The sequence below is a fragment of the Mesoplodon mirus genome (assembly GCF_964341445.2).
Source record: "Mesoplodon mirus genome assembly, chromosome: 12".
NCBI lineage: Eukaryota > Metazoa > Chordata > Mammalia > Artiodactyla > Ziphiidae > Mesoplodon > Mesoplodon mirus.
The window spans coordinates 97578226-97605919 of record NC_138988.1 but is presented as its reverse complement, the minus strand read 5'-3'; the positions used below and the strand labels follow the sequence as shown (position 1 = coordinate 97605919).

At 40.2% G+C, this 27694-nt stretch overlaps 1 protein-coding gene across 5 annotated transcripts in view; it reads left to right on the top strand.

The window, feature by feature from the left end:
• The window catches only part of HIVEP1 (HIVEP zinc finger 1), a 142672-nt gene that overhangs the window by 19649 nt on the left and 95329 nt on the right, over positions 1–27694 (top strand). The gene's annotated exons all lie outside the window — the stretch shown is intronic.

The window sequence follows — 27694 nt, the reverse complement described above, 5'->3', positions numbered from 1 at the left end:
ATGTTGTTGGAATTGCTTTTTTATCCAGTCTGACAATTTGTCTTCCGAGTGTGGTGTTTATTCCATTCACATTAATGTAATTATTGTTACTGATGGATTTAAGTCTGCCATTTTGTTATTTCTCTTCTGTTTGTCTCATAATCTTGTTTTACTCTATGTCACTGTCTTCTTTTGTGTTAAATATATTTTAGTGTACAATTTTGATTTCTCTGTTGCTTTTATTGTTGTTTTTATTATCATTTTGAGTCCATGTCTTTGACCAAGTCATTTGGTTGTTTTAGAGATTATAATATGCATCTTAATGTATCACTGTCTACTTGAGAATCATGCTAACTGAACAATGGTAACTTTGTTTCAGTTTGTCTCTTTCTTTCCCTTTATGCTATTATTGTCATATATGTGTGATCCCTGTATGTTATAAACCCAGTTATACAGTGTTAAATTATGGCTTTATATGATCTTCTATGTTTTAAAGAATTTAAGGGAAGAAATGAGAAAAAAAGAATGTAAGAAACAAGAAAAAATATTAATAGAGTCTTATTTACCACTTCCAGCAATCTTTGTTTCTTCTTGGGGATTTGAATTATTGTCTGTCATTTCCATTCAACCTGAAGGACTCATATAGCATCTTTGTAAGGCAGATCTTCTAGCAATAAATTTTATCTTTTCGAAAAGTCATGGGATGTCTTTCTTTTCTCATTCTGGTTTTTTTTTTTTTTTTTTTTTTTGCGGTACACGGGCCTCTCACTGTTGCGGCCTCTCCCGTTGCGGAGCACAGGCTCCGGATGTGCAGGCTCAGCGGCCATGGCTCACGGGCCCAGCCGCTCCGCGGCATGTGGGATCTTCCCAGACCGGGGCACGAACCCGTGTCCCCTGCATTGGCAGGCGGACTCTCAACCACTGTGCCACCATGGAAGCCCCCTCATTCTGTTTTGAAGAGTGGTTTTCTGGTTATAGAATTCTTGGCTGGTAGCTCCCCTTCCCCCCAGCACTCTGGACATCCCACAGCCTTCGGTCTTCCATTGTTTCTGATGAGAAATCAGATGTTTATTGTGTTGGTTTTCTCTGCATGATGTATTATTTTTTGCTTGCTGTTTTCAAGTTTTTCTCTTTGTTTTTGGCTTTCAGCAGCTTGAGTACTATGTGTTTAGGTGTGGATCTCTTTGTGTTTATCCTATTTGGAGTTTTGTTGAACTTCTTGGATGTGGAGATTAATGGTTTTCTTTTTTTTTTTTTAATCAAATTTGGGAAGTTTTAGGCCATTAGTTCCTCAAATATTTTTTCCACCCTTTTCTCTTCTCCCATTACAGATATGTTGGTAAGCTTGATGTTGTTTCACAAGTCTCTGAGGCTCTTTATTTTTCTTTGATCTTTTTTCTGTGTTCCTCAGATTGGTTAATTTCCTTTGAGCTACCATCAACTGTACTGATTTTTTCTTATACTAGCTCAGATTTGCTGTTGAACCCCTCTAGTAAGTTTTTCATTTCATTTATTGTACTTTTCAATGCCAGAATTTCCATTTGGTTCTCTATTTTTTTTACAATTTATATCTCTTTTTTTGAGATTTTCTATTTGTTGAGTTATAATACTTTAATTCTTTAAACATGATTTCCTTCAGTTCTTTGAATGTATATTTCATATAATAGCTACTGTGAAGTCTTGACCAGTTAAATCCAACATTTGGGGATAGTAGGGATAGTTTTTATTGACTGCTTTTTTTTTTTCCCCTGAGTATGGGTCTTGCTTTCTTGTTTCTTTTCAGGTGCCCAAGTCTTTTGTTGAATATCTTACATTTCAGGCAATAGATTGTAGCAACTCTGGACTCTAATTCTTGTCTTCTCAAGAGTTGTTATTCGGTAATCGTTTGTTTAGTGACGTGCCTGCAGTCAGTCTGTGAAGGCCTCTCTCCCACATTGTGTGACTGCTGGTGCCTCTGTTCAGCTTGTCTTTTTGTTTCTTTTCTTGTTATTACTTTTTTTTTTTTGCGGTACGCAGGCCTCTCACCGCTGTGGCCTCTCCCGCTGTGGAGCACAGGCTCCGGACGCGCAGGCTCAGCGGCCGTGGCTCACGGGCCCAGCCGCTCCGCGGCATGTGGGATCCTCCCGGACCGGGGCACGAACCCGTGTCCCCTGCATCGGCAGGCGGACTCTCAACCACTGTGCCACCTGGGAAGCCCTCTTGTTATTACTTTCAAGCCCAGCTCCCCAGGGGTCATCCTTGAGGCAGCATAGTTTTGTGTTCAGCCAAAGCCTGAGCAGAGGTTGACCTAGAGTCGGGAAGGCTTTTGCTCTGTGCTGATGGATCCATGTGTGGGCAGGGAGCACCTTCCGATCTCAGGCAGCTGTCCTCTCTGCCCGGCTTTACTTTCAGCCGGACCCCCTCTCATCTTTGTGTGTGTGTAGGTGCCAGCAAGGGGTGTGGGACAGAGGAAGGATGTGCTCACTCCGGCATCTGCACTGTGTGTGTGCAGGATCTCTGGTCAGCCTGAGACGTCTGTGGAGAGTTGCCTCACCTCCCAGAACTCCCCTTGAAATCCTGGCTAGTCTGCTGGCCTCTTCCTTGACCCATCTTGACCTCAGCCTCAGGCTAGCTGAGCTCAGGCCTTTGTGTTCTCTTGCTAATGGCATCACCTCCTTAGCTGACAGTGCCCCGTATCTAGTGAGCCTCGCCTGCAGTGGCAGTGAAGCTGTTGGTTTTCTCAACTGACACCCCCCCCCCACCCCGGCTAAACTGTTGCATCGATAGGAGCTGAGGCCAGGGGGACAGGAGCGGCCTGGAGCAGAATGGTCCTGGGCTTGCATTGTGCTGGTCTTACCTGAAGTTCAGTGCTTTTCACAAAGAAACATTTCTGTTTGTGTATGGCTTTCATTGACTACCAGAGTGCTGAACTGGTTGTTCTGAGGTTTTGTCTTGCTTCAGAAGTTGTGTTTAGGAAGAGAATTTATCGACCTCCTCATCTTGCTGACACTGCATTTCCTCTGGAGGTGTTCTGAGTGTCCCCCTGTGTCAGGCCCTGCCCTGGGCCCTGGGCAAGTCACACAATGTGTTTTAACTAGCTTCTACTTGACTTCTCGTAGAGACCCGGCTAGTTGGCTGAAAATCTAACTGCTTTTTAAGCGATAGGAAAAGAGAGATGATTGTGTTTTTAGGATACTATTGCAGCCATTATTCGTATTTTAAATCCATACTACTCATATAAATATTAGCCCACTGATAACTTTTATATCAAAACTTCTATCACTGAAAGTGTGATTTAGTGGGGGGGATAAAAAGCAAGGGCTTTCAAGTTTGGGGCTGTGAAATTGGATTGACTCCTAATTCTATAACTTACTAGGTCCATGAGTTACAGAATGTTATTTAATCCCTCTGAGCCTGTGCTTCCTCACCTTAAATTGTGGTTCATTGTACCCATCTGGTGAGTTATTGTGAAGATTAAATATGATGCAGATAGGAGATCTGGTACATAGTAGGTACCCAGTAAATGTTACTGTTCCTACCCACCAGGTTTGTGCTTGGGAATGTAGTTTGGGTAGGTTTTTCTTTATCAGATTATCTGTTTCTTGCTTTACTTAGCTTTGCTTCTTAAGTTTTCTTCTCCTTTTATTGAATAATTTGGGTATTTATATGGTAATTGAAATGTACAATATATTTTTTTCAGAGTGCATTTTGGTTGAATGCTCTTTCCAGATATCCAAATGTTCCCAGTGTTTCATAGTGATTTCCTCTCTAAAATCTAAACTTTATGTGTTTATAAGTGCCATGAAACTTTTTACAGCCACTTTATTGTGAATGAGCTCATATATATACATATATACATACATATATATATATATATATATATATATATATATATATATATATATATATAAGCTTGTCTGGTAGGGAAGTCTATAAAATGAAAGAAAGTAGATCATTATCTAGACATTCTCAGGACATGATTGGAAAGGGCAAAACAAGGTCTCTAGTAGAGAGTATCAAAGACCTTTACAGAGAAATTTTCTTGGATCTTGCTGCATCAGAGCTCACCCTGTTCAACCTCAGAGGCTCTGTCCTGTGATATTTTTGTTAATAGGGAGGAAGTGTGACTTTGGTTCCATCAGGTTTTAGTGTCATCTTTGGTTTTAGAGAGGATGTGATTGGACTGTGGCATATCCACATCCTCTCAGTAGCAGCCATACTTTCATGTGATTCACAGAATCGAGAAGTTAACAGTTCTCTTGCTTAACATTCTGCTTAACTCTGGCAGAGGACCTTATGCCAGAATATTTTGTAATGCTTTTCATTAAGTTTTTTAAAATTAAATTTCTAGACACTGCCTCTTCTTAGAATTCTTTAACTTTCTTCAGAAAAATGTTTGTTATGGATAATGTGTTTATCAAGAGTAATTCTTGAAAATAAACTACTGGGATAACTATAAATTTTTCAATATTGACATTGCAGAACTTAGAAATACAGGCAGTCAGGATTCAGAGCTCCCTCATGGTCAAGTGAAGTCAGGGAGCTGCTGGTCACAGGGTGGACAGGCTCAGGCAGGCACTGTATAGGTAGTGCCCTCCCACTGACAGACGCAGCCGTGTGCTGTCTGCAATGAGTTCTGATTTAACAACCCATACATGCCTGTGACATACGTGATACAGCCCAAGTTCTAGAGTTAAATAATGGACTTTGTAAATGTGAAATGGTGCTTTAGCATCCGTATCTGTGGCAGGGGTAAAGGACAGAGTGATACATTCATGTCCCTCCTGTTAAACACTGGTACAAACGTGTCTCCAGAGACCGGTCTATAAAAATGATGACTTTTTTTTCCCTTCAGGCTTTAGAAACCATATTTTTGGCAACAGTGTCTGTGATAAAAATTTTAGAAGAGTTTTATTAAATGAAGTAAAAATTTAGACTTTCTGTTCTGTGTAGATTGGATGTTCTGTCCTGTGTGCTCAGTGAACCTTTGATGAATAGGCGTGCAAGGTGCTGGCCTGTTGAGCACTGTGGCGGGTCCAGAGGAGCCCTGGCCTATAGGACCCAGCCCCCACGGCTCAAGGGGAGCGACAGGACCGGCCCCCAGTTGTGCAGACAGGTGCAAAGTGGTCAGTGCCGTGGGCCCCTGGAGCTGCTGGGGGGAGCCTGGGAAGGGAGGCAGTGCTTTCTGGTTCAGAGGGGAAGCTACCCCTGGACCCCAAGAATTCCCTTTACCTCCTGTGTCCAGATCGAACTAATTCTCCAAGCCCCTTTTAGTGCATAAAACCTGCATACATACATATATACATATACACACATATATATGTATATAAATATATATGTGTGTATATGTGTGTGTGTGTGTGTGTGTGTGTGTATTTTTTTTTCTTTTTTTTTTAAATTTCCTTTCATTGTGGGAGCCTGAAAGAGAGGAAAGAGGAATTCAGTGGTGAGAGACTTGGTTAAGGAGAATAGCTTGGACGCTTGGTGTGGTTTCTCCACTTGATGGGCCAAGTTGCATGTGGCGTGTGACCTGACATGTCTGTCACTGTAAAAGCCCTGTAAGTGCAGGATCTTAACAAAAATATCCTGGAAAAACAACTTGATACCATTTGTATGAATCAAGCCCTTGGTACCAAATGTATGAAGAACTACTGACACCTCATGGATGTGGATATTATTTTTTTTCCATTGCATAAAGTGTGTGTGTGTGTGTGTGTGTGTGTGTGTAGCAGAGTCTATCTGTGTGTGAGTCTGGACACTATGTGGCCCTGGCTCAGATTGATCTGTGAGTTTAATCAGTGACAATGAAGGCAGTTCAGTATATTCCCAAGTTATTTGAAAAATAAAATACAATGTAGTATATTTGTTCAGTGGAATCACAGGTTAATCTTTCCAAGAGTACCCAGATTTGTTCTACAGGATTCTGCCTATAGGAGAAAGTGGAGACAAAATAGTATTTAAATAATGCCTTATCCTTTTCAAATATATGGGCATGATTGCAATCATGCTTTTTTTCCTTCCTTTTTAATGAAATAATAAGAACAGTTCAGAGAGGTAGAGTGTTCGGACCCATTTACAAGTAAATCTAGGAGACTGTAATTTCAGTGGAAAATTACCTACAGCACATTTTACTTTTCATGTATCCCTTGCTCTGTGGACTCGTGTGTATATCAACAAAGTTGGTGTTAAAACCTATTTCTAAAGTGCATCTTATTTTCTAACATTTACAATTTTGGAATTATTCTTCATACACACATGAATGCATATACACAAACAGAAGGATCATTTAAAAATGATGTTGGGTTTAACTGAGAAGGTGCTTGGGAGGGAAGGTACTGAAACTTCACCCCACAAGTCAACATTTAAAAGAGTGGACATGTAGAAAATCAAAATATATTAAAAAAGAAAAAAAGTAGGAAATGTAGAAGAACATGTCAGACCTCTGGAGAGATTACAGTCTCAGATTTGAAGAGTTAGAATTCAAATAAAAAGCATGACAGATATAAAAGTATCAAATATTTATCTCAGAGCTGATAGACAAGGTTAATGTTAAAGGTAGCTTATTCTAATACGTAAGAAACTATGATAGGTAAATGGACAAAGGAAACTAGAAATGATAAAGTAATATCTGGAAAAGTTACTCTTAGTAATAAAAAGTGAAAATGGGATAGAGATCATTTTCATTTACCAATGCATTTGGTATTTAAAAAAAATAACACCTAGGTCTCCTGAGGTTGTGTGCAACAGGTGAGATCATTTGCTGTTGGTGACATGGAGTAGGTCTCAGGGGTGCAGATGAAGGTGTGATGTACAGCTCATGGGGGATGCATACATATGCAGAAACTGTCGTGTCTCCAGGGTGAATTTAACAGTGACAAGCGGCGCAGAGGGCATGCAGTGGGTGGGGAGGACCGGGCCAAGGAGGGTGTGTATATGTCGTGAGGCTTGGAAAGGACTGCCTCACTTTCACCTCCCAGCTCTTTCTTCTTTCTGAGTATAGCATGAGCAACCTGTCTTGTTAGTGGTGCCCCATGCTCATAAGTGTTGAACTTCTGGTTGTCTGGCTATTTGCTAAATACCGTGAAGTGCACAGAATCAAAATATACTTGTCCGTGTAAGTTTCTTTGTGTATTTACTGTTGTGGTCATGCCTGTATTGAGCCCTGATAATTTTCTTGAGACTGTACATGAATCAGTGGGAAAAATTAGATTTTCTGACTCCTGATCCATGAAAGTGTATTCCCTTTAGCCGTTTATTGCTGAGTAATCGGTTATAGCTAAATTAAAACATATTTGTGGATCATGTGGTTTTAAGTGGTTGGGAAACAAGCTTTATTGGATATTATAGGAAGGAATTTTGTGTATGCAATAGGCAGTGAGTGTTTCACTGTTTTTTAAAAAATATTCTTCAACATTAATATCTAATATGTTCTGACATTTACTGTTTTTCTTTTTCTTTTTTTAAAAGTGTCCTATATAGAAAAAATTAAGGAACATGATATATCTCTTAGGCGTTAATGTCGGGCAACTTCATTATGTTTTAATGATTTGAGCTATTGATGTCCTTTCTATTGAAGGCAAATAGCAATATTTATTTGCTCAGTTACAGCTTATATAACATCTTCATAAAGAAGCATAGGGCTTCCCTGGTGGCGCAGTGGTTGGGAGTCCGCCTGCCGATGCAGGGGACACGGGTTCGTGCCCCGGTCTGGGAGGATCCCACGTGCCGCGGAGCGGCTGGGCCCGTGAGCCATGGCCATTGAGCCTGCGCGTCCGGAGCCTGTGCTCCGCAATGGGAGAGGCCACAACAGTGAGAGGCCCACATACGAAAAAAAAAAAAAAAAAAAGAAGCAATACAATAAAATTGTATAATTAATGTATTAAAAAAAAGCATAAAGATATTATAATTTCTCAAATGAATTTTTTTAATATTTGATATAATTGGTTTATTTTTTTTATTAACCTATGTGTTTTATGCATTTAAAAGCATTCTGAGAAGAAGTCTATAGATTTTACTAGACTGCAAGTTGTATACAGCACACAAAAAACATTAAGAACTCCCCACCCCCTAATCCCTCAAATCTCAAAGCCAAGAACGGAAGGGACCAGGATGAACTATAGAAATTAACAAATAGACTTTTGAATCTCTGCTCTGCCTTTTATGACCCTCATCAGGTGGATGATACATTTAACTTTTGAGCTTCATTCTCTGCATTACAAAATGGGTATGATACATACATCACAAGTTTTGATAAGGATTAAAACAGATGCCATATGTAATATACCTGGCAGGGTAACTGGCACACAGGAGAAATGTTGTTACCTTTGGTCCTAACTCTTACCAGAAACTAGCTGTGTGTCCTTGGGCAAATTCCTTATCATTTCTGGATCTTTGTTATGTATTATTCTAAACTAAATGGATTTAGACTTGTCTTTTTCTACTTCAACTAAAAAAGTTTTGAGATTATTTTGAAATTCAGGGTTGCCTTTTTCAAATTGGAATGATGTACATGTCTCTATGTGACACCCCTAATGGGAAGAAGACACACATCTTTGTTTTGTTAATTAAAGACAGGTGAGCATTATTTTTCGCTTCTATACCACCTAGCTTCTCTTTACCAGTTTTCTTTCATTAGATGTTTGCCAGTCACCTTTGGTTGAAAACATGCCTGTTGCCTCAAATACCAGCTAGAGCGACATGGAGGTTATCCTGGTAAACAAGCCTGTCTTTGGGGTGGATTGTAGGAATCCCACTTCAGTTCCAACAACCATACTCTTGCATTTTGGGACTGGTCACCCTCTCTCCCTTATCTTCATTTCCAATAGCTCTTTAGGCCTTCATTTTCCTTTGGCTCCAAGTTGGTAAAAAGGCCATAGGATCGGTTGATTGTGGGTGGGTGGAGGGCTGGCATAGGCTCATGATAAAGTAGGAGTATACAGTCAGGGTTCTTGATTGCAAAGGTTAGAAGCACATTCCAAGTCAGTGAAGGAATTCATTGGACGGATATTGGATAGCTCACATAATCACCCACTCAAGTGGATAGCTGTGTTTAAAAGACAGGTGGGAAGCTGTGTGTGCAGCCAGAACCTGCAAGGTCACGGCAAGGAGCAGCGTGATGAGGTTGCTATGCAGGGCACTCCTGGACCCTGGACAGAGCCTGGTGGGGAGGCCCTGTGAATGAGCGCCCCAGCGGGTGCAGCGTCCAGGAGCCCATGGTGGGCTCCTGCAGCCTGAGTCAGGGAGGCAAGGCACCTGGCCCTGTAGCCCTGGAGAGTGGAGGGAGGAGCTCACCCAGTGGTGGATTCTCCAACCATGGGGTGAGGATTCAGGTGCTGGGCAGCTAAGGGGAGGTACAGACAAAAAGAAAGATGAATGTTTTCTACTGCTGGATGCAGGGGTTGTTGAAAGTGCCTCTGATTTGTGTGTTTGAGTCTGTACCTGCTCTGAGTATGCATGCACGTGCCTGCTTTCAGAGAGGAGAGGACCCAGAGCTTTCATTGGAGTCCTAAAAGGGCCTTTGATCCAAGAGCAGCCAAGAAACACTCTATAATAAAGAGATTTAATGTGTTTGGAGCTTTGCTTTTCCACCAGGTGGTGCAAATCTTTTATGATGTTCATAGAAGTTAAACCTTCTTACAAGACAAGAAAATTTTTAAATTGTATCATTTTCTTTCTTTAAGAGTTTAGTTCTACCACATAATAAAGGATCGTTGATCTGATTCTTGCCTTCTTTCTGTCTTTCGTGGAGAAATAAGTGGATTTATATAACTTTTTAAATGCTGGCCATTGCTTTAAATTTCCCATAGATTTTTGAGGCTGTAACACACCATTTTGTTCTTTCTAGGAAAAAAAATATGAAAACTGGGAAAAGGTAGTAATATACTCAATATACGGATTGTTTCATGCTCTTTAAGAAGCCAGAAACACTCAATTTTTATAACTTTTTGCTCGACAGGAAACGTGTATGATGTAAATTTTTGAAGATTAAAGGGTATCTTAACACACATGTCACACTTTAACTGTCTTGTAATGTGGCTCAGATGACAAGTAGGATTGTAATCAGCACAGGAGGGAACACTGCTGCATGGAGAGGCCCCTTGATTTGACCTTCCGTCAGTGTGGCCTAGAAGGAAGGTGGGGGGGAGGTCGCGGTTTGCAAAGGGTAAATATTTCATTCTCAGGGTAAAGACAAGCAAGCGTGGATTTTCAGTTTGAATACGTTTAAGGTTGTCTTAGAAACTTGGAAAATTTTCAGTTTGGACATGTTTTGAATATTTGGGGGAAAAGTATTTGAATATACTTACTAAATTTAAGTGTTATATAGATTTGCCATTAACAGAGTTGCTTAAAATATACACTGAGATTAATTTTTAATAGTTCAGAGGTAGTTTAACATTTGAATTTGATAGTTTAGATGTTTACACCAACAGCTAGCTAGTAACGGTTTTAATTGATACCTAACAACAGGTGAAAGAGTCCAAGCCAACTAGATGGCCTCAAGGCCCATGCTGTGTGTCTCGAGTTTAGATGAGAACTCATTAAATGAGATCTTTTTTGATATTATTATATTTGTAACTCTACTCATTTGGCATGATCAGTGTTTCTCAATTTTTATTATTGCCCCCAGTTTATGGACCCTTTTCATGAGCGGGTCAACACACCAACCAACATGGATAATGTTTTTCTAACGGAAAATATATTTGAATTTCTTTTTTTTTTATTTTTGAATTTTATTTTATTTTTTTATAAAGCAGGTTCTTATTAGTCATCAATTTTATATACATCAGTGTATACATGTCAGTCCCGATCGCCCAATTCATCACACCTCCACCACCACCGCCCCACTGCTTTCCCCCCTTGGTGTCCATATGTTTGTTTTCTACATCTGTGTCTCAATTTTTGACCTGCAAGCCGGTTCATCTGTAACATTTTTCTAGGTTCCACATATATGCGTTAATATACGATATTTGTTTTTCTCTTTCTGACTTACTTCACTCTGTATAACAGTCTCTAGATCCATCCATGTCTCAACAAATGACCCAATTTCATTCCTTTTTATGGCTGAGTAATATTCCATTGTATATATGTACCACATCTTCTTTATCCATTCATCTGTTGATGGGCACTTAGGTTGCTTCCATGACCTGGCTCTTGTAAATAGTGCTTCAATGAACATTGGGGTGCATGTGTCTTTTTGAATTATGGTTTTCTCAGGGTATATGCCTAGTAGTGGGATTGCTGGGTCGTATGGTAATTGTATTTTTAGTTTTTTAAGGAACATCCATACTGTCATCCATAGTGGCTGTATCAATTTACATTCCCACCAACAGTGCAAGAGTGTTCCCTTTCCTCCACACCCTCTCCAGCATTTGTTGTTTGTAGATTTTCTGATGATGCCCATTCTAACTGGTGTGAGGTGATATCTCATTGTAGTTTTGACTTGCATTTCTCTAATAATTAGTGATGTTGAGCAGCTTTTCATGTGTTTCTTGGCCATCTGTATGTCTTCTTTGGAGAAATGTCTGTTTAGGTCTTCTGACCATTTTTGGATTGGGTTGGTTGTTTTTTTAATATTGAGCTGCATGAGCTGTTTATATATTTTGGGGATTAATCCTTTGTCTGTTGATTCGTTTGCAAATATTTTCTCCCATTCTGAGGGTTGTTTTTCATCTTATGGTTTCCTTTACTGTGCAAAAGCTTTTAACATTCATTAGGTCCCATTTGTTTATTTTTGTTTTTATTTCCATTACTCTAGGAGGTGGATCAAAAAAGATCTTCCTGTGATTTATGTCAGAGTGTTCTTCCTATGTTTTCCTCTAAGAGTTTTATAGTGTCCAGTCTTACATTTAGGTCTCTAATACATTTTGAGTTTATTTTTGTGTATAGTGTTAGGGAGTGTTCTAATTTCATTCTTTTACATGTAGCTGTCCAGTTTTCCCAGCAGCACATATTGAAGAGACTGTCTTTTCTCCATTGTATATCCTTGCTTCCTTTGTCATAGATTAGTTGACCATAGGTGCGTGGGTTTATCTCTGGGCTTTCTATCCTGTTCCATTGATCTGTATTTCTGTTCTTGTGCCAGTACCATATTGCCTTGATTACTGTAGCTTTGTAGTATAGTCTGAAGTCAGGAAGCCTGATTCCTCCAGCTCCATTTTTTTCCCTCAAGACTGCTTTGGCTATTCAGGGTCTTTGTCTCCATACAAATTTTAAGATTTTTTTGTTCTAGTTCCATAAAAAATGCCATTGGTAATTTGATAGGGATTGCACTGAATCTGTAGATTGCTTTGGGTAGTATAGTCATTTTCACAACATTGATTCTTCCAATCCAAGAACATGGTATATCTCTCCATCTGTTGGTATCATCTTTAATTTCTTTCATCAGTGTCTTACAGTTTTCGGCGTACAAGTCTTTTGTCTCCCTAGGTAGGTTTATTCCTCGGTATTTTATTCTTTTTGTTGCAATGGTAAATGGGAGTGTTTCCTTAATTTCTCTTTCAGATTTTTCATCATTAGTGTATAGGAATGCAAGAGATTTCTGTGCATTAATTTTGTATCTGCAACTTTACCAAATTCATTGATTAGCTCTAGTAGTTATCTCGTGGCATCTTTACGAGTCTCTATGTATGGTATCATGTCATCTGCAAACAGGGACAGTTTTACTTCTTCTTTTCCAATTTGGATTCCTTTTATTTCTTTTTCTTCTCTGATTGCCGTGGCTAGGACTTCCAAAACTGTGTTGAATGATAGTGGTGAGAGTAGACATCCTTGTCTTGTTCCTGATCTTAGAGGAAATGCTTTCAGTTTTTCACCATTGAGAATGATGTTTGCTGAGGGTTTGTCATATATGGCCTTTATTATGTTGAGGTAGGTTCCCTCTATGCCCACTTTCTGGAGAGTTTTTATCATAAATGGGTGTGGAATTTTGTCAAAAGCTTTTTCTGCATCTATTCAGATGATCATATGGTTTTTATTGTTCAATTTGTTAATATGGTGTATCACACTGATTGATTTGCATATATTGAAGAATCCATGCATCCCTGGGATAAATCCCACTTGATCATGGTGTATGATCCTTTTACTGTGTTGTTGGATTCTGTTTGCTAGTGTTTTGTTGAGGATTTTTGCATCAATATTCATGAGTGACATTGGTCTGTAATTTTCTTTTTTTGTAGTATCCTTGTCTGGTTTTGGTATCAGGGTGATGGTGGCCTCATAGAATGAGTTTGGGAGTGTTCCTTCCTGTGCAGTTTTTTGGAGGAGTTTGAGAAGGATGGGTGTTAGCTCTTCTCTAAATGTTTGATAGAATTCACCTGTGAAGCCATCTGGTCCAGGACTTTTGTTTGTTGGAAGATTTTTAATCACAGTTTCAATTTCATTATTTGTGATTTGTCTGTTCATATTTTCTATTTCTTCCTGGTTCAGTCTTGGAATGTTATACCTTTATAAGAATTTGTCCATTTCTTCCAGGTGGTCCATTTTATTGGCATAGTAGTCTCTTAGGATGCTTTGTATTTCTGCGGTGTGTGTTGTAACTTCTCCTTTTTCATTTCTAATTTATTGATTTGAGTCCTCTCCCTCTTTTTCTTGATGAGTCTGGCTAATGGTTCATCAATTTTGTTTATCTTCTCAAAGAACCAGCTTTGAGTTTTATTGATCTTTGCCGTTGTTTTCTTTGTTTCTGTTTCATTTATTTCTGCTCTTATCTTTATGATTTCTTTCCTTCTGCTAACTTTGGGTTTTGTTTGTTCTTCTTTCTCTAGTTCCTTTAGATGTAAGGTTAGATTGTTTATTTGAGACTTTTCTTGTTTCTTGAGGTAGGCTTGTATAGCTAAAAACTTCCCTCTTAGAACTGCTTTTGCTGCATCCCATAGGTTTTGGATCTTCATTGTCATTTTTCTCTAGGTATTTTTGATATCCCCTTTGGTTTCTTCAGTGATCTCTTGGTTACTTAGTAATGTATTGTTTAGCCTCCATGTGTTTGTGTTTTTTACGTTTTTTTTTCCCTGCAGTTTATTTCTAATCTTTTAGCGTTGTGGTCGGAAAAGATGCTTGATATGATTTTAATTTTCTTAAATTTACTGAGGCTTGATTTGTGACCCACGATGTAATTTATCCTGGAGAATGTTCCGTGTACACTTGAGAAGAAAGTGTAATCTGCCATTTTCAGATGGAATGTCCTAAAAATATCAATTAAGTCTATCTAGTCTATTGTGTCATTTAAAGCTTGTGCTTCCTTATTAATTTTCTGTCTGGATGATCTGTCCATTGGTGTAAGTGAAAGTTAAAGTCCCCCACCCTTATTGTGTTACTGTCGATTTCCTCTTTTATAGCTGTTAGCAGTTGCCTTATGTATTGGGGTGCTCCTATGTTGGATACAGTCTGTGCATATAGATTTATAATTGTTATGTCTTCTTCTTGGATTGATCCCTTGATCATTATGTAGTGTCCTTCCTTGTTTCTTCTAACATTCTTTATTTTAAGGTCTATTTTGTGTGATATGAGTATTGCTACTCCAGCTTTCTTTTGACTGCCATTTGCATGGAATATATTTTTCCACCCTCTCACTTTCGGTCTGTATGTGTCGCTATGTCTGAAGTGGGTCTCTTGTAGGCAGCATATACATGGGTCTTCTTTTTGTATCCATTCAGCAAGCCTGTTTCTTTTGGTTGGAGCATTTAATCCATTCATGTTTAAGGTAATTATCGATATGTATGTTCCTGTGACCATTTTCTTAATTGTTTTTGGTTTGTTTTTGGAGGTCCTTTTTTTTCCTTGTGTTTCCCACTTAGAGAAGTTCCTTTAGCATTTGTTGTAGAGCTGGTTTGGTGGTGCTGAATTCTCTTAGCTTTTGCTTGTCTGTAAAGCTTTTGATTTCTCCATCGAATCTGAATGAGATCCTTTGCAGGTAGAGTAATCTTGGTTTTAGGTTCTTCCCTTTCATCACTCTAAATATATAGTGCCACTCCCTTCTGGCTTGTAGAGTTTCTGCTGAGAAATCAGCTGTTAACCTTATGGGAGTCCCTTTGTATGTTCTTTTTTTTTTTTTTTTTTTTAAGAAGGACATCGGCTCAGCTTTTATTTATTTATTTATTTATTTATTTATTTATTTATTTATGGCTGTGTTGGGTCTGTTTCTGTGCGAGGGCTTTCTCTAGTTGCGGCAAGTGGGGGCCACTCTTCATCGCGGCGTGTGGGCCTCTCACTGTCGTGGCCTCTCTTGTTGCAGAGCACAGGCTCCAGATGCGCAGGCTCAGTAGTTGTGGTTCATGGACTAGTTGCTCCGTGGCATGTGGGATCTTCCTAGACCAGGGCTCGAACCCGTGTCCCATGCATTGGCAGGCAGATTCTCAACCACTGCACCACCAGCGAAGTCCCCCCTTGTATGTTATTTGTCGTTTTTCCCTTGCTGCTTTCAATAATTTTTATTTGTCTTTAATTTTTGCCAATTTGATTACTTTGTGTCTCGGCGTGTTTCTCCTTGGGTTTTTCCTATATGGGACTCGCTGCACTTCCTGGACTTGGGTGGCTATTTCCTTTACCATGTTAGGGAAGTTTTCAACTGTAATCTTTTCAAATATTTTCTCTCATCCTTTCTCTCTCTCTTCTCCTTCTGGGACCCCTATAATGTGAATGTTGTTGTGTTTAATGTTGTCCCAGAGGTCTCTTAGGCTGTCTTCATTTCTTTTCATTCTTTTTTCTTTATTCTGTTCCACAGCAGTGAATTCCACCATTCTGTCTTCCAGGTCACTTATCCGTTCTTCTGCCTCAGTTATTCTGCTATTGATTCCTTCTAGTGTAGTTTTCATTTCAGTTATTGTATTGTTCATCTCTGTTTGTTTGTTTTTTAATTCTTCTAGGTCTTTGTTAAACATTTCCTGCATATTGTCGATCTTTGCCTCTATTCTTTTTCCGAGGTCCTGGATCACCTTCACTATCATTATTCTGAATTCTTTTTCTGGAAGGTTGCCTATCTTCGCTTCATTTAGTTGTTTTTCTGGGGTTTTATCTTGCTCCTTCATCTGGTACTTAGCCCTCTGTCTTTTCATCTTGTCTGTCTCTCTGTGAATGTGGTTTTTGTTCCACAGGCTGCAGGATTGTAGTTGTTCTTGTTTCTGCTGTCTGCCCTCTGGTGGCTGAGGCTATCTAAGAGGTTTGTGTTCCCTGATGGGAGGGACTCTATATTTGAATTTCTAAACAAAAAGATTTTCAGTTGAACTGTGGCATTTTAATTAGGGCCTCATTGGGGTCACTGAAGTGTACCTCCAGAAGCTTGAGCCCCCCAGCCCCGCTAGCGCCCTCTCAGACCACACATCTCTGACTCCAGACAGTCGAGTTTCAGTTGCCCTGTCCACACCCCCCTCCTCCCTCCAAGCCGACTGGACACATCCCTCCTCTGCTGTCCTTCTGGAGCCTCTGCTATGACGCCTACCTGTCAGCGTCTATGGAGCGTTTATTTTCTGGTTCTAGGGCTTTTGTGGCTCTTTAGGAGAGTTGTCAGGAACTAGACTAGAGAGGTCAGCAGGGTGATGAGACATTGTGTGGCTCTCAGCACACTCGTCTCTGTTCCTAACCCTGGTCGTCCCCTGAGCATTTTTATACCTACCATTGGTCTGAAGTTAGATTGTGTGAATATGTGTGTGTGGATCCGAATAAATTCGTCATCCGTCTCAGACAAGCAGCTTGGTCCCTGGTCCTGGGAGGGTCCCATGAATTGCCCGGTAGAGGGAGGAGCAGATTTGCTCCACGTTAGAATTGGTTCCTGACTGGTTCGATTACTCTGGAAGGAAGGTGGAGCATGTTTGAATCGATTTGACATGTTAAGGGAGATTTATTTGGTTTGTATACTTCCTTTAACGTGTCATGAATTGGGCGCATTTTTCAAGGTGCTGTCGGAGTGGAAAGGTGGCCCAGGGATACTGTGCTGTCAACTCCAGACGTCCGTGGGCATGGTGCCCCCTGGGGTTGTGCAGCAGGCAGGGACTGGAACTAGCCCCTTAATTTCTTCAGTAAATTCAAGTTGAGTTAATGCTTGGTAAGGGAGTGTGTCCCGTGGTCAGTGGAGATTGACTCACCTGAGCCTCAGAGGGTGTGTTCATAGCGTGTAAACACCTTTTTATCACCTCTCACACAACAATCAGAGAAGCATTGTGATTTTTACAGTGCACGCCTATGAAATGCTTTCTGTAACACCTGTAGTGGTGCAAACATCCCTAGTAAAAGTGTGATTGTAACGTTTGCAGAAATTGGGAAGCCCTGCTTTATAGTTGTCTTTTAAATTCTGCCAATTTGAAATCTGGCAGTTAATTGTATTCTTAATACTTGATGTTTCTTTTTATAAATGAATGTGATTTTTCAAAAGAATGTTAAGTATCTTTGGTGAAACATTGACCCAAGAGATGAAATACAGATAGTAATTTAAATTACCCGGGATTCACTAGGAGAAGATTTTTAGAAATAATTGTAGCCATAGAGAAACTAGAAAACTTTTTCCTTGGTTGCCCTGAGTATCTAAACTACTTCTGTAGATTTTATAGACTTTCAGATTGTGTTAAATTTTTTAAAGTGTACTTTCAAACACCTAGATATTCTAAACTTGAGTCGTAGTTTAAAAATGAACCATATGGTAATAATATTTTGTGTATGTCGTTAGGGATGGTGGCCAACATTTATTGAGTTCTTACTGTATTTCTAGACCTGTCCTAATCTTATGACCTCATTCTATCCGACAAAACAGTTTTGTAGCAAGTTCTTACTTGCTTGTCACCATTTGAGAAAGAGGAAGACTGAGGCGCTTAGGAGGAAGAAGCCACAGGCCCCAGAGGGCCTGAGCGGCACAGCAGAGCCAGGAGGTAGAGCCCTGGTCCGTCCTACCCAAGGCCTTGTCCCTCATCTTACTGTTGCCACACTTCTAAGTGCATAAAATGCTATTCAGATACTTTTTGCAATAATTTATAAATGACATAGTAGTGACATAACTCTGAATGCCTATGAGATATGTGTACGTCGTACAAGATTTAAGTTTGGGGACATGCTGGTGTACAGGATACCCCTCGTCCAGTGATGTACCAGGATGCCAAGAGACAGTGCAGCTTTAAACAATTGGCGGCACTTTGCCAAGATCATTGTCAAAGGAATCAGGGAGCTGCACGGTTGGCCAGTGGGCGCAGCGGGGTTTGGGGAGGCCTCCCTGGAGAGTGAAGGAGCGGGGTCTGTGCGGGCGCCGTGCTGAGGAAGCAGGCTCCTCACAGCCCTGGGCAGTGGCGGTAACCTGTCCCAGGTCACTCAGGCGCCGGGTGGACGAGGGCGTCTCCCCCAGACCTCTTCTCTCCACCTGTCACGTCGCTGATCGCTGTTGCCCAGGCTGCCTTCCCTCACTCTGCTTGGGGGCGGTGTCTGAGGGCGTGTTTCCTTCTGGTTCCACCCCTAAGCTCATGGAGCTGTGGGTCCTTCCACGCGGGCCGCCTCACTCCTGTGGATGCACCGAGGAGGTGACACTTGAACTTGCTGTTCTCTCCGCCTGCAGCCGAGGGAAACTCGGAGTTGTCTCAGCGAGCCAGCCGGGAAAGAGTTTCAGACACCGTCTTGGCTTCATTGCACCTGAGTAATTGAGCAGTTCGTGTAGTTGGGGGTATGGCAGGGACCCTCTGAGTTTATCTCTGAACCCGGCTAACCCTTCACGTTCCCGTTTAGGATTCATGATACACCTGGGACCTCCTTTGCTTACCAGCTGTTGTGCCCACGGATGTATTAAGCCTTTCCCAGGCTCTCTGTTAAGCAGGCACCCCCATTCGGGGCAGTTATTTGTTTCCCTTAAAAGTCACGAATTCTGGGTACCTCGGGGTCCACTGGTGAGGGCAGGTGGGCTGTGCAGAGCGTGTGACTAGCCGTGGAAGGCACCTCAACACTATTCCTGAAAAGAGCACATTACAGAGGCCCAAGAGTCCACATTTTTCCACTTCTTCCCATAAGGGTATAAAAGTTTGCTTTAATAAAGAATTATGATCATACTTTTCTGAACTTTGTCACCCAGACATTAAATGAGCATCTAGTACTTGGAAGAGGTGACTTACATTCCCAATACTTCCAACAGCTCTTGGCCTACTTCCAACCGGAAATGTCCACCATCCCTCCCAGAATTCCTACTGTTTTTTTCATAGTCGTCAAGATGTTACAGCATGTTTCAAAACATGCATCTGAATCTGTTGTTAGTGGAACCTGGATACCCTCTCTATCTGAAAAGTCAATATGCAGGGTCCAAAATAGAATGCTTATTTTTCAAAATATCTTTCCGGTTGAGTTGAAGAACTCTAGAAGTTAAAAACAGATTTTTCTCCTTTCTAATATTATTTAAATAAAAATGTCCTCAGTCTTTGAGAAACCGGCACCCAGGGTTGCTTTGTGACACTTTCTTCCCAGGTACTGGGAATGTTGTGTTAGTTTCAGGTGTACAGCAAAGATAGATAGATAGATAGATAGATAGATAGGTATATATATATATATATATATATTCAGTTATGTATATTCAGTTATATATATATACACACATACATATATTTATATTCTTTTTTAGATTCTTTCCTCTTATAGGTTGTTGCAAAATACTGAGTATAGTTCCCTGCTTGGGAACATTTTTGTATTATTTTCTCAGCACTAGTCTGTCTGCTCAGTTCAAACCAGAATCAAGCCTTGAAGTGTTTATGTGATGCCTACTGGCTGCTTACTGCATTTTAACAAGAATGTCAGTAAAAGGATGTTGAAGTAGCTATCCATTGTGTATAAGATTCTGGATTCGAACAAATAGCCAACTCCTGGTTGTCCAAAGGAGGATGGCAGAGGTGAGAATACAAAACAAGGTGTGTGTGGCTCGGGGCGGGTGATTCTCTCAAAACCATTTATAACCATAGCATTCATTATGGGGTTAGATTAGCAAATAATAGAAGCACCCTTGAAACAGATACTAAAATATAGGAATCTTTTCAGTATATGGATGCTGGGGATTCATGACACTTGCTATGGCAGAAGCCATTTGTCTTTAAGGTGAAAGGCGATTCTGGTGCACGCCCCTCACCGAGGGCAGAGGCTCTCTTTGCGCCCCCCCACCTCAGATTCCCATGGTGGGCGGGTCATCACCCTGGGGAAGAGGAGCCAGTGGTATCTGAGGTCCTCAGGCAGCTGTGGGGTGACCGTGCTCATTTTCTGTCTTTGGAGGAGCGTGTGTAAGGCTTTTCACAGACCATCGTGTCGGTTGCTGTGCCTGAATTGCTTCTCTTTCACTGACTATAGACTATTAAAAATCTAACAAGTGCTTTTTGATATATAAACTTCACCCAGTTCTCTGTTTAAAAAATCAACACAAGTAACTAAAGAAGATAGTTTTCTGTCTGCTCCCTCGGGTAAGAAATACCACTTATATGTAGGAAAAAAAAAAAAGATGGAAGTATGATTTACAGATGACTCAGGGTTATTTAAAAACAAATTAAATCTGTTGTTATCTAACTAAGAAGTATATACTTTCCCGGCAAGTTTGAGTAGTTCTATTGAATAAACTTCCTTTTTCTAGCATATGCCCTATTTCGGATTTCAACAATTTTTATTATGTAATGAGGGAACATTTCTTTTGTGAAATTTTGCTTCCTTTTTAACATATAACTGTTATAATGAGAAAACTGAAATTTGATGACCTGGTTTGTGACATTAAAATGAGGGTGTAAACTCAGGCGTTCGTTGGGAGGATGCTCACGATGGGGTGTCACTGGGTGTCGTGAACTCCCTGGTACAGGGTGTAAGTCTGGACATCCTCAGTGTCTGTGGCCTTGTAGCTCCTGAGAAACCTGAAGCCTCCTGTCCCATCAGCTTGCCTGGGCCTCTCGCCTCTAACCTGTGCAAACAGTGACCCCATTATCTGCCCTGAACGCAGGGCACCTGGTCCACCAGCCCAGGCGGAGCAGCCCTGTCTTCAGGAATCTTCAGGCTTGGATCCTCGTTTTCCCCACTTACTGTCCGAGTGGTAGATACGCCTTAGCATCCTCATCTGTGGAGGGGAAGGGTCCTGCCTGCCACAGATGTGGATTGAATACTACAGTTCCTCAAAGGAGCCGGCACAATGAGTGGGTGAGTATTCGTTGAATCTGAATTGCCTCCCTCCCTCCCTCCCTCCCGTTTTCGCTTTGGGTTGAGCTGCTTGTCCTGGCGCTCAGGCTGTCCCCACGTTCTTCTCCTCCACCAGCCTCACTGCAGTGCCCTCACCTCACACCCTCTGGCCGGGCAGGGCTACGTGCTTCATCCGACAGACTGTGTTCCTTCAGTTTTTCCAGCCTCTGCTCATCCTTTTCCTCCGTCCGCTGTGCTCCTGCTTTTGGGCTCCAGCAGCTGAAACGCTCTGCTGATGACCCCCAGACACAGTGGAAGACGGAGTCTCTGGGAGCCACAGCCTGGGTGCTGGGTGTGTTCTCGCTGCTGGGCTGGCCATTGTTCCCAGGCCTGTTCAGTAGACTGTGTGTGTGTGTGTGTGTACACACACAAGTTACACGTATATAGTCTCAGACAAAAATCATGACTGTAGGGTTTTTATTTTTCCTCTTTGATCTTAGGTCTATATCTCCTTTCTCTCACAAGGAGAAACCTGATTCTCAATGACTCCTGGAATGGTAGAATTACATACTTGCTTTATCCCACAATGTACCCAGGATAGTTTCAGAATAATAACACCAACACCACCATCAACATGTTCTGCGTTTTCCTTTTTCCTTAGGGAACCTATCACTAGGGGGATGTCATCCAAGTACTGTCTCTTGATATCGCTTGTTCCTCTGTGTATGGTTATGCCACAACTCAGTACATCCTGAAATTCATTCGTCACATTTTTGTCTTTGATTTTTGGGGATGGTTTTATTTTAAAATTTTCTTTTGTAAATTACATAAAACATTTATATGGTTCCCAAGTGTAATCTAGAAAACAAGCTACTACTGTCAAAGTTCAGCTCTCATCTGTGTCCTCCCCCTGCAGTAAGTAGCCATTCAAAAATATTCTGGTTTGTTCTTCCATTTTTGTCTTTACTGTGTGTATATTATGTAATTTATAGGTTAAATATAAAAATGTAGGTATATATGTGTGTACGCTGACCCATGCTTTGTATTTCCAAAGGAGAGGAAACGAGCCTAGTTACACTTTACATGTTAACACGCAGACTATAACCATTTTTGGTTCTGTCTGTCTGTCTGTCTGTTTTTCCTGCGGGAAGGGAGGATGTGGGGGAGGAGTGCATGAGTCTGTATTTTTGAAGTCGCCTCATCAGAGGGACCGAAGCCTTTATTTGTTGTTGTTCGCTTTTAGCCTTCCTAACCCTTCCCGAGTGGCTCTTTCTTTCCTGTGGTTCCCTTCTCCTTCCGTCACTACCCTTGCCCATAATTACACTTCGGCAGCCTCGGGAGAGAACCTCTGTGGCTTTCTGAAAATTGTCCTTTTTTATAAACTTGCCCAGATGAGTTATAGGAGGAACTGTCCTCTCTGCTTTCCAAATGAGTTCAGATACCGCCTGGAGGGACTTGCCGGTGAGCAGAGCGTGTGTGGTCAGTCAGCCCCGCCCTGGGGGCCGCACAGCTGTTCCTCGCTTGGGAAGCAGCCTCTGGGGTTAGGGCACCTTTGGAAACTCTACCTGCCAGGTGTGCAGCGTGCTTGAGTAAAGCACTGTCTTCTTTTCTTCTTCTTTAACAACGACAACATTTATTTATTCCATATGGAGGTAAAAGTATATAAAAGATGACTGAAAACATTTGCTAGACGTTAAAAAGACAGCTCAGAAAAGCAAAATCTAAATAAAACATACACAAACTAGGAAAAATGTCATCGATCTGAGCTATACATAATAGGTCTAAATTTCTTTTAAAATACAAATATGGCAGTGCTGTATATCAAAGATGTAAAATCTATCAACTGCTTTCAGATAATAAGCCATAAAAGCAAGTGAGCACCAACTATTTACATTAACAATTTACTCTATATTTGTTACCTTTTCAAATGTTTATATGATATATAGGCATCATATCAATTAAAATAAATAAAATATTTTAAAATGAAATCATGGATAACAATCTATTAAATGATACCTATACAACAGAAAGAACAATGTAAACAGAAAATGAAAGGTAATTCTTAATAAAGTAATACTGATCATAAACCCACTTAAGAGAATTCTGACTCCTGATTATTTAATCATACTACTTACAATAGAAAAATAATCAAAAACTTGAACCTGATACAAACTAAACCACATTTTAAGTAAAGGACAGCAAAGGCAGAGAATGGAGTGGGCATTTGGGGCTCTAATAGAGTACTAGGATTCAGAAAAAAATTTCTACAAAGGCAACAAAATTTAACTCTCATAAATTGGTATTTTATAAGGAACCTCCATACTGTTCTCCACAGTGGCTGTATCAGTTTACATTCCCACCAGCAGTGCAAGAGGGTTCCCTTTCTCCACGCCCTCTCCAGCATTTATTGTTTGTAGATTTTTTGATGATGGCCATTTTGACCGGTGTGAGGTGATACCTCATTGCAGTTTTGATTTGCATTTCTCTAACAATTAGTGGCGTTGAGCATCCTTTCATGTGTCTGTTGGCAATCTGTATATCTTCTTTGGAGAAATGTCTATTTAGGTGTTCTGCCCATTTTTGGATTGGGTTGGTTGGTTTTTTGATATTGAGCTGCATGAGCTGCTTGTATATTTTGGAGATAATCCTTTGTCAGCTGCTTCATTTGCAAATATTTTCTCCCATTCTGAGGGCTGTCTTTTCATCTTGTTTATGGTTTCCTTTGCTGTGCAAAAGCTTTTAAGTTTCATTAGGTCCCATTTGTTTATTTTTGTTTTTATTTCCATTTCTCTAGGAGTTGGGTCAAAAAGGATCTTGCTGTGATTTATGTCATAGAGTGTCCTGCCTATGTTTTCCTCTGAGAGTTTTATAGTGTCTGACCTTAACATTTAGATCTTTAATCCATTTTGAGTTTATTTTTGTGTATGGTGTTAGGGAGTGTTCTAATTTCATTCTTTTACATTTAGCTGTCCAGTTTTAGCACCACTTATTGAAGAGGCTGTCTTTTCTCCATTGTATATTCTTGCTTTCTTTATCAAAGGTAATGTGACCATATGTGTATGGGTTTATCTCTGGGCTTTCTATCCTGTCTATTGATCTATATTTCAGTTTTTGTGCCAGTACCATACTGTCTTGATTACTGTAGCTTTGTAGTACAGTCCAAAGTCAGGGAGTCTGATTCCTCCAGCTCTGTTTTTCTTTCTCAAGATTGCTTTGGCTATTTGGGGTCTTTGTGTTTCCATACAAATTGTGAACTTTTTTGTTCTAGTTCTGTGAAAAATGGCACTGGTAGTTTGATAGGGATTACACTGAATCAGTAGATTGCTGAGTAGTATAGTCACTTTCACAATGTTGATTCTTCCAATCCAAGAACAAGGTATATCTCTCCATCTGTTTGTATCATCTTTAATTTCTTTCATCAGTGTCTTATAGTTTTCTACATACAGGTCTTTTGTCTCCTTAGGTAGGTTTATTCCTAGGTATCTTATTCTTTTTGTTGCAATGGTAAATGGAAGTGTTTCCTTAATTTCTCTTTCAGATTTTTCATCATTAGTCTATAGGAATGCAAGAGATTTCTGTGCATTAATTTTGTATCCTGCTACTTTACCAAATTCACTGATTAGCTCGAGTAGTTCTCTGGTAGCATCTTTAGGATTCTCTATGTATATAGTATCATGTCATCTGCAAACAGTGACAGTTTTACTTCTTCTTTTCCGATTTAGATTCCTTTTATTTCTTTTTCATCACTGATTGCTGTGGCTAAAAATTCCAAAACTATGTTGAATAAGAGTGGTGAGAGTGGGCAACCTTGTCTTGTTCCTGACCTTAGTGGAAATGGTTTCGGTTTTTCACCATTGAGAATGATGTGGGCTGTGGGTTTGTCACATATGGCCTTTATTATGTTGAGGTAAGTTCCCTCTATGCCTACTTTCTGGAGAGTGTTTATCATAAATGGGTGTTGAATTTTGTTGAAAGCTTTTTCTGCATCTATTCAGATGATCATATGGTTTTTATCCTTCAATTTGTTAATATGGTATATCCCATTGATTGATTTGCATATATTGAAGAATCCTTGCATTCCTGGGAGAAACCCCACTTGATCATGGTGTATGATCCTTTTAATGTGCTGCTGGATTCTGTTTGCTAGTATTTTGTTGAGGATTTTTGCATTTATGTTCATCAGTGATATTGGCCTGTAATTTTCTTTTTTTGTGACATCTTTGTCTGGTTTTGGTATCAGGGTGATGGTGGCCTCATAGAATGAGTTTGAGAGTGTTCCTCCCTCTGCTATATTTTGGAAGAGTTTGAGAAGTATAAGTGTTAGCTCTTCTCTAAATGTTTGATAGAATTCGCCTGTGAAGCCATCTGGTCCTGGCCTTTTGTTTGTTGGAAGATTTTTATTTATTTATTTATTTTGCGGTACGCAGGCCTCTCACTGTTTTGGCCTCTCCCGTTGCGGAGCACAAGCTCCAGACGCACAGGCTCAGCGGCCATGGCTCATGGGCCCAGCTGCTCCGCGGCATGTGGGATCTTCCCGGACCAGGGCACGAACCTGTGTCCCCTGCATCGGCAGGCGGACTCTCAACCACTGAGCCACCAGGGAAGCCCTGTTGGAAGATTTTTAATCACAGTTTCAATTTCAGTGCTTCTGATTGGTCTGATTCTATTTTCCATTTCTTCCTGATTCTGTCTTGGAAGGTTGTGCTTTTCTAAGAATGTGTCCATTTCTTCCAGGTTGTCCATTTTATTGGCATAGAGTTGCTTGTAGTAATCTCTCATGATCCTTTGTATTTCTGCAGTGTCAGTTGTTACTTCTCGTTTTTCATTTCTAATTCTGTTGATTTGAGTCTTCTCCCTTTTTTTCCTGTTGAGTCTGGCTAATGGTTTATCAGTTTTGTTTATCTTCTCAAAGAACCTGCTTTTAGTTTTATTGATCTTAGCTATGGTTTCCTTCGTTTCTTATTCATTTGTTTCTGATCTGATCTTTATGATTTCTTTCCTTCTGCTAACCTTAGTTTTTTTTGTTCACCTTTCTCTAATTGCTTTTAGGTGTAAGGTTAGGTTGTTTATTTGAGATATTTCTTGTTTCTTGTGGTAGGATTGTATTGCTATAAACTTCCCTCTTAGAACAAAGCACTGTCTTCCGATGGTAACAAAACCATGGCGTATCCATTCAGATTATGAATGTGTTTGTTTATTCTTTTCCTTTAGATTTTGTTTTGCCTAGTGAGGACACTGGTCTGAGTAATGAAATGTGTCTGACCAGGAGCACCCGAAGTGGACAGAAACATACTTAAAGGGATAGCTTTGTGTAGAGTGATGTAATACTTGTGGATTTTTATGAGTACTTTTTAACTTCCTGAAACATCATTTTAAAAAATTAATGTTCTAAATTTACTGCCCGTGGTACATCAGAGAGTTTCAATATTGTCTGACCCTAACGCTTGTGAAGTTATTTGACAGTTTATAAAATGTGTATTTGAGAGGAAGGGAGGAAGAGCTGACTGAGGGATATCGCCCTTCCCCTCGGTGGCTGGTATGTTACATCAGTTATCTCGTTCAGGAATTAAAACCATCTTGTGAGGCAGATGGTACTGTTTAACTTGGGGGTTTTGGTTTTGGTTTGGTTTTTTGATGGAAAAGCTGAGGTGTGGGGCTGGGAGGAGAGTTTCTTGTCTGGTGTCACACAGCCAGCGGGTGGCAGAGCCAGGATGGAGCCTCCGTTTGTCTGAAGACAAAACCCTTACTATCCCCACTGCACACTGTTGCCTCAACTTGACTTTCTTGTCCTAAAATGAGACCCAGGGATCTCATTTCACCAGATTAAGATTAGGTAACTGCTTGTTAGGTAGAAACTTAGTTGACGTAACAGTTGTTAAAAACCATGCAAAATGGTTAGGAAATGTTACATGAAGACTTGGAACTAATACTCAAACAGTAGTTTCTTGGAGTGAGAGGTGGGGATTCTCATTTTAAAAATAATATTTAAAATAATCTAGTTTTTAAAGTAATTTGATTTTCATTATTGGAAAAGCTGTATAGTTCCTATAATTAGGCCATGTGCCTATTATACTTCACAGCTATAATTTTCCCCTAGATCACAAGACTTTCTGTGCAGCTGCTTTAATTCACATACCCATTTTGGGGAAAATCTAAAAGGATATGTGTCTCAAGTATATGGCATTTTAGAATACTGATTTGCCTGCGATGAGATACAAAATTATTATAAATACTTTCTAATGTGCTAGGTTTTTTGTGTGTGGATTGGAATTTTCTATCGCAGGTCTAGTCAAATTTTATTTTCTGCTCTTTAAACATTGAGATCTCCTGATATCAATTTATGGTTTGTTTAAAAGAAGAGAGTGAGGGTTTTTCCTGGTCAAGTTAGAAGATAAAGTTTACCAAGGGTAAAAATAAGAGAAATAGCATAGAAATGTGTTATAAGCTCTGGAAAAAAAAGATTATCATAGGAAAACATTCTTAATTATAAACTCACCCAAATGTTTGGATATAACAGAAAACATAAATAGATGCTGCAAGTCTTGGGGCAAGAGACCAATAGAAAAGTTCTCAGACCCTGGGGAGATGTTCTAATTCCCTGTAGGGAATTCTCAGACTATTACAGCTCTAGGTAAGGGCTTAA